Raw genomic sequence first — 9,719 nt, 5'->3', positions numbered from 1 at the left:
TTTGGTATGATATTATCTGTGGATTTGTCATATATGGCTTTTATTGTGTTGAAGTATATTCTTTCTATATGTAATTTGTTGAGTGTTTTTATCAGGAAGGGTGTTGATTTTATCAAATCTTTTTCTGTGTCCATTGAAATGATCATATTTTTTTTCTTCATTCTTGAATTACATTTATTGATTTGTATAAATTGAACCATCCTTACATCCCTGGGATAAATCCTACTTGATCATAGTGAATGATCTTTTCAATGTGTTATTGGATTCTGTTTGCTAGTATTTTGTGGAGAATTTATGCTTCTATGTTCATTAGGAATATTGGTCTGTAGTTTTCTTTTTTTGTTGTGTCGCTTTCTAGTTTCGATATGAGAATAAAGCTGGCCTAGTAGAATGAGTATTCCTTCCTCCTCAATTTTCTGGAAGAGTTTGAGGAGAACTAGTATTCAGTTCTTTATTTTTTATTTATTTTTTTAAAAAGGAAAACATGTTTGAAGGCTTTATTTACAGAAGCTTTAAAAACAAGCAATACTCTCTGTTATGCAAATAATATTTTGTTTAAAAAGGACCACCCAGTTACAGCATTGTAATATCATGAATTAAAATGTACAAGGGAAACAAACCAATGTAGCTAACATTTGGAGATTTCTAATATTACTGATTGAAGTGAAAATAACACACATTATAACTTGTAGTCCATCATTTGCACAGTTGAGTTAATGATTACCAAGAAGTCTTCCTATGCATGCTCTGGTCTGGTCACATATTCTGCATAGCTAAACATTTCACAGTCTCTTTTGTCAATATATGAAAAATAGATTGCAAAGATATACAACAAAAAATAAACAAGCATTACACTTCTCAGATAACTGTATTACGTGTATATGTGCATATATATATATACATATATATATACATATATATATATATATTTAGTATGCTGTTGTTTTGCACCAAATCTTTGCATGATTTATTTATAGCAGCAATGAAAGAACAATTTTTGTCTTCTAATTTAATTTGTTACAAAATATATCTAAAAACTTGTTATCTTTGGATTTTAATAAAATTAAATTGTGTAATCAACAAATCAAGAGCTTATAATATGGCTACAAAATAAAAAAATAAGAGTAAACAGTGATGGAATAGAAAGAAGCAGGTCAAGGGAGTGTGCTATCATAAAATAACTATAGCTTCAACATCATCTATACCAGTTTCCTGGCAGATACTAAACATCCAATCACAAGGGATTTTTCCTGAATGGTGTAAAGCTTGTTTGAAAATTCTTCAGTCACAGAGCAGCCTACACATGTCAATTAGGAACTGACAGACATTAGATGTGCTTGGAAGATTAAACATTATGTATAGAAACAGTAGTTACTAAGCTCCTCAGTAGTTTCTTGTCTTTTTTGTTAGTCTTGCTGAATCAACAGTTTGCATAATGAATATACTATGTTCTGTGGGTCCAAAACAAGTAAATACTGTATAAAGTTGGCAGATGGTCATTTTTCCAGCTAAGAGAAAGAAAAGCCAAATTTCTGATAAAACAGAGGATTTGAGTCAGTTACCCTCTAAAGTGCAAAATTGATGGTCCACAATCTCAAATAGCTAAAACTCCTGCAGAATGGAAAGCAGAGACATGAAACGAGGAAATAAATTACAGTCAGTGCTAGTTAATTTAGGAAAGGGGAAAAACAAACCAAGCTCACATAGGTAAAGTTTATCAAAATATTCAATATGGTATGATCCCCACTCTGTCATATAGATTAAATTAAGGACAAAAATAACCTGAATGTCTCTCTACTTATTAAGATCTAAGATAGGAATGGTTATATTTAGTTTTGAAAGGAAGGAAATAAAATGGACTATGAAAGGTGAAAAAAAGGTCTATTGTTCGAGGGATTCAACCAGAGTTAAAACCTATATTGAAGCATGTGTGAAGTTCAAATAAAAAAGAACTGTTTCATGTCATGACTGCTTGTTGGCTTCCTCCTCATATGATTTCCCTGTGCCATTCTGCACATAGGTTGAACCAGAACCAAGGCCATACAAATAACAACAATATTTGGCATCATCAATATGACCTTTAAAGAACATTTCTCTCATTTTGAAAAAGGCCAATCTATCAGATTCTGCCTGATAGTGTGGTCTTATTCGTTCCAGTTCTAACTGCTCAGCAACTCCCTTTAATCCATCTTTGAGACTTTTGCAGCCCTTCATGAGGTATTTCACTTCATACATAACAGGAAGGAAGCATCAAAGGGCCTTAAAGAAGTCAAGTTCTTCTTCAGGAAAGTTAAAGTTGCTTAGGATTTTGAGTAAGTAGCCAGAGTCATAACCACTGTGAAATGACAACCATTTGACCCCTTCACAAAGGACTACTCCTGAAGTCATAAGAAGTTCTGCAAAGTACTGGGTCTCAATTCCTTCCTCCTTGTGCTTTTTAAAATGGATACCAGATGTTGTTAGTAGCTCTATAGAGTCCTGGGCATACATGTCCTCCATCAAATTAAATTTAAAATTAAATGGCCAAGTTGAAGTTCCTGGAGGGGATCCACCTTTCTCATTCATAAATGTCAGTCCTAGCTGAATTATCTTTAACAAGTCTACATTACACCACAATAGTTGGTACTGATAGTCAGCATTGCTCCTGAATTCTCTAATGGGTCTTGCAATCACACCAGGAAACTCGGTGTCCACAGCAACATAATTATATTTCTGGATAACCTGACAAATTTTCTTCATCTCTTCATCTAGGTTGCAAGCCCAAACTTCACAAATTCTTTGGCTATGATCTACAGTTGCTGCTGGCATAGTGAGGGCACAAAGGAGTCTAGATGCCAAGCATCAAAGTATTATATTTGAAGATTCGTTTCATATTTTATTCTTTATTTATATACTTGTGTCACTGCACTTGTACACCTCCTCCTCCTCCTCCTCACCACAGAGACAGCATCTGGTGGCGGTGGCGGTGGCAATAGCAGCAGCAGTATTTCTCTCCTGGCAACGGACAAAGGGGAGCTGCAATTGTGCTGCACCATGCTGTGATGTTGCTTCTCTGGTATTAGTTCTTTAAATGTTTGGGAGAACTCATCAGTGTAGGCTTCCAGTTCTGGAGTTTTCTTTGTTGGGAGGCTTTTTATTACTGCTTCAATCTCGTTACACGTTATTGGTCTGTTTAGGGTTTCTGGGTTCTTCATGATTCAAGCTCGGTAAGTTGGATGTGTCCAGGAATTCATCCATTTCTTCTTGATTTTCTGGTTTGTTAGCATATACTTGTTTATAGTATTCTCTTATGATCCTTTGTATTGGTAACGAATGTGTCCCGTAGGATTCCCCCTTCACCATGAGCCCACATGTGAGAGGCCAACTTAGTTGGGGGAATCCCTGACCTGTGTGGGTCCAAGTGCTTGCTGCTACAGGATTGCCATTCACTCACCAGACAAAACTTAAAGGAAAGGCTTTTTATTTTTCAAAGACATCAAGCAGAAGACAGAGGGTAAAGTCTCAACTGCTTCCTTGATCAACTGAGAGCTGGGGATTATATAGGCAAATGTACCTGGCAAAACAGGGTGCTTTGAGAGATGTATACAGGGTGTAGGGTGCCTTCAGGTATAATGGACAGCTGCTTTCTGCTTTGTGAGAATGAATGCTTTGAGAGATGTATCAGACAAGACAGGATGTCTACTTTTGATACAATATTAGTTAATCATTAAGGGAAACCTATAAAGGGAAAACAAATTTAGTGCTATAGTGTGTACATGAATGTAGGTTTTTTTCTATGTTTTCAGTATTTTTGTGCTATCAGTTGTAATGTCTCTTTTTTCATTTCAGATTTTATTTATTTGAGTCTTCTCTTTTTTCCCCATCATTCATCTAATGAAAGGTTTATCAATTTTATTCTTTTGAAAAACCCACTTTTTGTTTCATCAATCTTTTGTAATTTTTAAAATTTCTAACTTATTTATTTTTGTTCTGATCTTTGTTATTTCTCTCCTTATACTAATTTTGGGTTTGGTTGTTGTTGTTTTTCTGGTTCCTTGACATGTGACTTCAAGTTATTTATTTGAAGTATTTCTTCCTTTATGATGTAGGCATTTGTTGCTATCTATAAACGTTCCTCTTTGAAGTGATTTTGCTGTATTTTGTAGGTTCTGGTATGTTGTGTTTTCATTTTCATTTGTCTCTAGGAATTTTTCATTTCCCTTTTGATTTCTTCTTTGACCCATTCATTGTTTAGTATCATGTTATTTAACTTCCGTGTATTTATGTAGTTTCTAGTGTCCCTTATGTTGTTGATTTCTAGTTTTATTCCATTGTGGTTGGAAAAGGTAATTAATATGATTTCTATTCTTTAAAAGTTGTTTCATTTGCTGCTGAGAAGAATGTGTATTCTGTAGCTGGTGGATGAAATGTTCTGTAAATGTCTGTTAGGTCCAATTGGCCTAGAATAGAGATTAACTCTGATGTCTCTTGGTTAATTTTCTATCTGGTTGATCTGTCCTTCGCTGAATGTAGGATGTTAAAGTCCCCAACTATTATTGTGTTAAAGTCTCTCTCTCCCACTAGGTCTAATAGTAATTGCTTTATATAACTGGATGTTCTGGAGTTGGGTGAGTATATATCTAAAACTGTCGTATCGCCTTGTTGAATTGATCACTTTATCATTACACGATAACTGTCCTTATCTTTTTTCACTTTCCTTGGCTTGAAGTTTATTTTATCTGATAGAAGTGTACCTATTCCTGTTCTTTTTTGGCTTCCATTTGCATGAAATATCTTTTTCCATCCTTTCATCTTCATCTTCAGTTGATGTGTGTTTTTATAGGTGAAATGAGTTTCATGTAGGCAGCATATTGGTTTTTTAATCAATTCAGCTACTCTGTCTTTTAATTAGGGCATTTAACCCATTTACATTTAGAGTTATCATTGATATAAAGAAATGTGTTTGCCATTTTGTTACTTTTTTTTCTGGTTGTTTTGTAGATATTTTTTCCTTTTTTCTAGTCTTTGTACTTGAGCAGTTTTCTCTAGCAGTATATTTTCATTTCATGCTATTTTAGTACGACTCTTTTAAGTTTTTGTGTTATAGTGACAATGAGGCTTACAAAAAAGCATGTTTTGACATTTTGTTATTTCAAGTTACATATTTTAATGGTGCCTATCTCTTATACTGTTGTTGTATTTGTTATTGTCTTTTTAGGTTTGGAGCTTTCCATCAAGTTTTTCAGTTCAGGTAATGCATTCTTTATTCCCAGAATTTCTATTTTTTAAAAATTTGATTTTTTGAAAATAGTATTTCTTTGCCCATTTTCTCATTCTGCACCTGAATTGTTTTCCAGATATCATTTAATTTTTTATCCATATTTTCTTGTTACTCCCAGAACATCCTTATGAGGATTATTCTGAATTATCTGTCAGACATTTCATAAATCTGCTGTTCTTCTGGGTCCATTGCTAGTGATTTCTTTGTTTCCTTTGGTGGTGTCATATTTCTCTGCTCTTTCTCCATCTTTGTGTCTTTACTTTGAGGTCTGAGCATTTTAAGAGACTGCTACCTCTTCTGAGTTTTGTAGGTATCTTTGGTGGTATTAGACCTTTACTCCTTTACCGGTTAATATCAGAGCTTTGTCTCTGGTTTATGTTTTTTGGGTTTTTTTTTAACCTATTTTGTAGTGAAGTATTACCTACCACCACCACTTATACTCTGCTCTTGAACTAATTTGTTGTCCCATTGTTAATTCCTGAACTGGGGGAATTTCCTGCAGGGACTGAAACTTGAGCTCTGTGGTTGAGCTAAATTTCTGTTTTGCTGCTGATTCTAAAATGGGTGAGAGCTTTTTGTGTGGATCAGATTTTAACTGTTGGCCTTTTATTCACTCTGGGTCTTGTGAGGTCACCACAGATACAACTGGGATGTGTGGAAATTCCGGCCTAGAACTGCATCTTTCCTGCAAACTGCACTACTGCAGTTCTATCACCCTGACCAGTCTTCACTGTGTGGCACCCATGCCAATTGGGAGGCAGATCAGCTGCCTATGGTATACCCCCATGCTCCCTGGTGAGCCGGCCTTCACCCTCACTTCCAATGTTTTCCATGGGACAGGCCCTGCACTGGCCCACAGCCAAGATTCACTGACCTCTCAGTGGTTTCTTCCTCCCATTGGCTGTGCCTCATGCCCCACCTCCCACCCCTGCAGTTCCAGGAGAAGTTTGCCAGTGGCTTTGCTGGTGTGGGAGATGATATGGTACACTCTGAAGTATTCTTCTCACATGCAGACTCCAAGAAGATTCTTGCAAAGGGTGCTGCTCTGGCTTTGTTGTCTCCTGGTAGCTGCTCCCTGTGCTGGCAGCTGCTCACCACTTTGCACTATGCCAGTGCAGAAGCAGCCAAGGCTTAGAATGGTTGGAGTGGTCCCTCCTTCCTCTCACTGTAGCCTCTCATGTGTTCACAAACTCCTCCTCTTCCCCTGAGCTCCAGCAATCTCGGGATGGCAGTTTTTTCTTTTTAATAGTTGTAAATTGATTGGTTGTGAGGGGAACAATGCTGGGGGGTTGTCTATTCTGCCATCTTGGTCAGCAATTATAATAATATGTTGAACTTTCAGAAGGAGAGAGCAAAACTGTGGCTTCTAGAGACAGGAAAGGGGGAGGTGGAGGGAGGATACCAAGTAATAGGTTAACACACTTAAAAGAGCTAGTTAAGAAAAATAAAATCTATTGATGAACAGTCGAGCTAGGCACCAATAATTAACAATACTTTACTGCATGTTATCATATAACTAGAAGAGAGGAGACTGACTGGCCTGAACACAAAGAAGTGATTATGCTTTGTAATGATGAATATGCTAATTATCCTGACTTGGTCATCAGACATTGTACATAGGCATTGATTCTTAATTCTGTACCCCAAAATATGTGTATCAATTATGTTTTGATAAAAAAATTGTTCTCAAAATGATTGTGCAGGGTGTTCATACTTTTTTATCCACACTGACATTTTCATTCAACAGAAACTTAAAAATTTATGTCTGTAGCTTATGAACATTAAGGAAAGTGGAAGAGTCCGTTTTTATCTTCTGCTAGCAATAAGCAGAAAGAACATATTTATATGGTATATGCAGAATATCCTCACCATTTGTGTTCTTCCTGTAAGGAAAAGGTCATGGCATCATCTGGTATTGCTTTTTCTTTTTCTTCTTTAGATGGCAACTGTGTTTCATTCATCATGCTGGAAGCTTCCTTGCACATTTAGTGCATTAGCTCCCAGACCTGAAGAAGGCAGTTGATGTTTCTTTTCTTTATAAATACAATTACCTTTCCTGTGTTTTCTGCTGCTTCTTTTTCTGTTCCTTCAGTGTTTCCTGATGCAACTCCATGCAGGTGTCCTTGTCTCCAGTGGCATGATCTGGGGTATGTTCAGTATTAGCAGAGGGATTACAGATCTTGACATTCTCCTCATACTTAGAGTGTACAGTGGTCCAAATGTGTCCTTTTGTGAGGGTTCCATGTCTTAAGCACACCACATAATCTGAAGGTTTTTTTGTTTGTTTGTTTGTTTTGCTGGACAGTACATGAATCTAACCTGGACCTCAGTGTTATCAGCACCATGCTCTAAACAACTGAGCTAACTAGCCAACCAGGAAGAAGATATTTTTGACAGTCACACTCCTCTAGGATACTATACGCTTTTCTTGGCATGTCCTTTTTATTGACCTGAGTGATTTATTCATCAGCTTCAGTTTTGTAGGTTTTTACTAGAAAATGTACTTTAGACACCTTGTTTTGGGAAAGCAACAGTGTCTTTGCCATTGAAACGGAGTTAACATTGTATCAGAAAAACTTTCTTCAGTATAAGTAACTTCATTGGATTTTTTCTTGCATTAATGCAGGCGTCTTCCTTTTCATTATTGTTTGGAGTCATACTACCAAAATTTGAATCTAATCTTGACAATTAATTGAATCTGGATGCTGAATCCTGCAATTAAGGAAAGTATTTCTTTTTCTTTCCTCCTTCCTTCCTTCCTTCCTTCCTTCCTTCCTTCCTTCCTTCCTTCCTTCCTTCCTTCCTTCCTTCCTTCCTTTCTTATTTTTCTTTCTTCCTGCCTTTCTTTCTTTCTTGGTGTGTGGCTGGCCAGTATGGGGATCTTGACCTTGACCTTGGTGTTACAAGGCAGCACTCTAACTAGGAAAGTATTTCTATCTCTCGTTTCACAATTCTGTTCAGGCCTTTTTAACATCATTATCAAACTTACCTGCATTCCATCTTTCCTCTTTTTGGCCTTTCCCTACTGAACTCTTCATTTTCCTAGTCTCAACCTTTTGGGGGCTAATTTACATCTTCTGTTGATTAATTCATCTTGGGGCTTCTGAGCTTTCTGCCTGCCAGATTCATTTTTGAATCTTCTTTTACAGTTTTTGTGAATTTATCTAAATATGGGCCCTTCTATCAGTCTTCTTTCTATCACAAACATCAAGTGAGAGTAGATATATTCATCTGCTCTTCTATTAATGTTGGGAATTTTGGTCTAAATTGTTTAACACTCCTAAAATTATTTTTAATTTCTGTGTTATACATCAAAATTTTCATGAGGTTTTTCTAGTAGTAAATAGAAACTAAACTTTCTTTCTTATATCCCTCTTCTACCACTTTCTTAGTTATAATTTCTGCTGATTTAAAGTCATATTCCTACTGGATTGATAATGTCATAAAGGACATGTGTTGGCAATATGAGAATTTATTTTTCTCCATCTTCAATTTCCAAAGGGATTTTAACCAACCATTTTTTTAAAAAAATCTTCTAGAAATCAATATTTTTGCTTGTTTGATTCTTTCAGACATCTTTTTGCCTTTGTAAACACATGTCGCTGGCCCTGAGAGAGTGGTAGCATTTATTGCTCCCATTTTCTGGACCAACTCCTGATAACCCTCAACCATCAAGGTAAGTCCACAGAAGAGTAAAGACATCTGCTCTTTACCCTGCTCCATGGGTGTTTACTTCTTGGTGGTCCCCTTCCTAGGGCTGCCAGATTTAGCAAACAAAGACATAAGACACTAAGTGAAATCTGAATTTTAGATAAAAAACAAATTTTTTCTTTTTTTTTTTTTTAGTATAAGTGTGCCCCAAGTACTATGTGATTTCCTAAAATTCAAACTTAACTGGGTAACCTGTATTTAATCTGGCAGACTACCCCTTTCTCTCCTGTCTCTGTGAATTGAGAGCCAGCATGGTGGGCATCACAATAATGCCCTTGGGATATGATTAGGACTGATCTGTGCAATTTCTGCTCAGATAATCTGTGTCTTTTGGCATTAGTCTCTGTGTATTAGTTTCCTAAGGCTGCTGTCACAAATATCACAAACTAGTGGCTTAGAATAACAGAAATGCAGTATCTCACAATTCTGAAGGCTGAAATTCCAAGATCTTTTCCTTCTGAAGATACTTGGGAAGGTTCTGTACCAGGCCTCTTTCCTAGTTTATGGTAATTCCTTCACTTCACATTGAGTTCTCCCTGTCTGCATTCCTGTTTCTTTATGTGGCATTTTTTATTTTTATTTTTTTTATATATATACAAGAACACCAATTATATGGATTACAGGCCCACCTTACTCCAGTATGACCTCATCTTAACTAATGGCATCTGTCATATGACCTCATCTTAACAAATGACATGTGTAATGACCCTTTTTCCAAATAAGATCACATTCTCAGGTACTGGGGGGT

General features: G+C 36.3%; 1 pseudogene; it reads right to left on the bottom strand.

Annotated features, from left to right (window-relative positions):
• Positions 1 to 1,962: 1,962 nt before the first annotated feature.
• Positions 1,963 to 2,846, bottom strand: LOC134362096 (CCR4-NOT transcription complex subunit 7-like; annotated as a pseudogene).
• Between the last annotated feature and the right edge of the window lie 6,873 nt (positions 2,847 to 9,719).

Source organism: Cynocephalus volans, chromosome 13 (genome assembly GCF_027409185.1).
Source record: "Cynocephalus volans isolate mCynVol1 chromosome 13, mCynVol1.pri, whole genome shotgun sequence".
Taxonomy (NCBI): domain Eukaryota; kingdom Metazoa; phylum Chordata; class Mammalia; order Dermoptera; family Cynocephalidae; genus Cynocephalus; species Cynocephalus volans.
The sequence above is the reverse complement of the archived record's forward strand: the minus strand, read 5'-3'. Positions and strand labels throughout refer to the sequence as shown.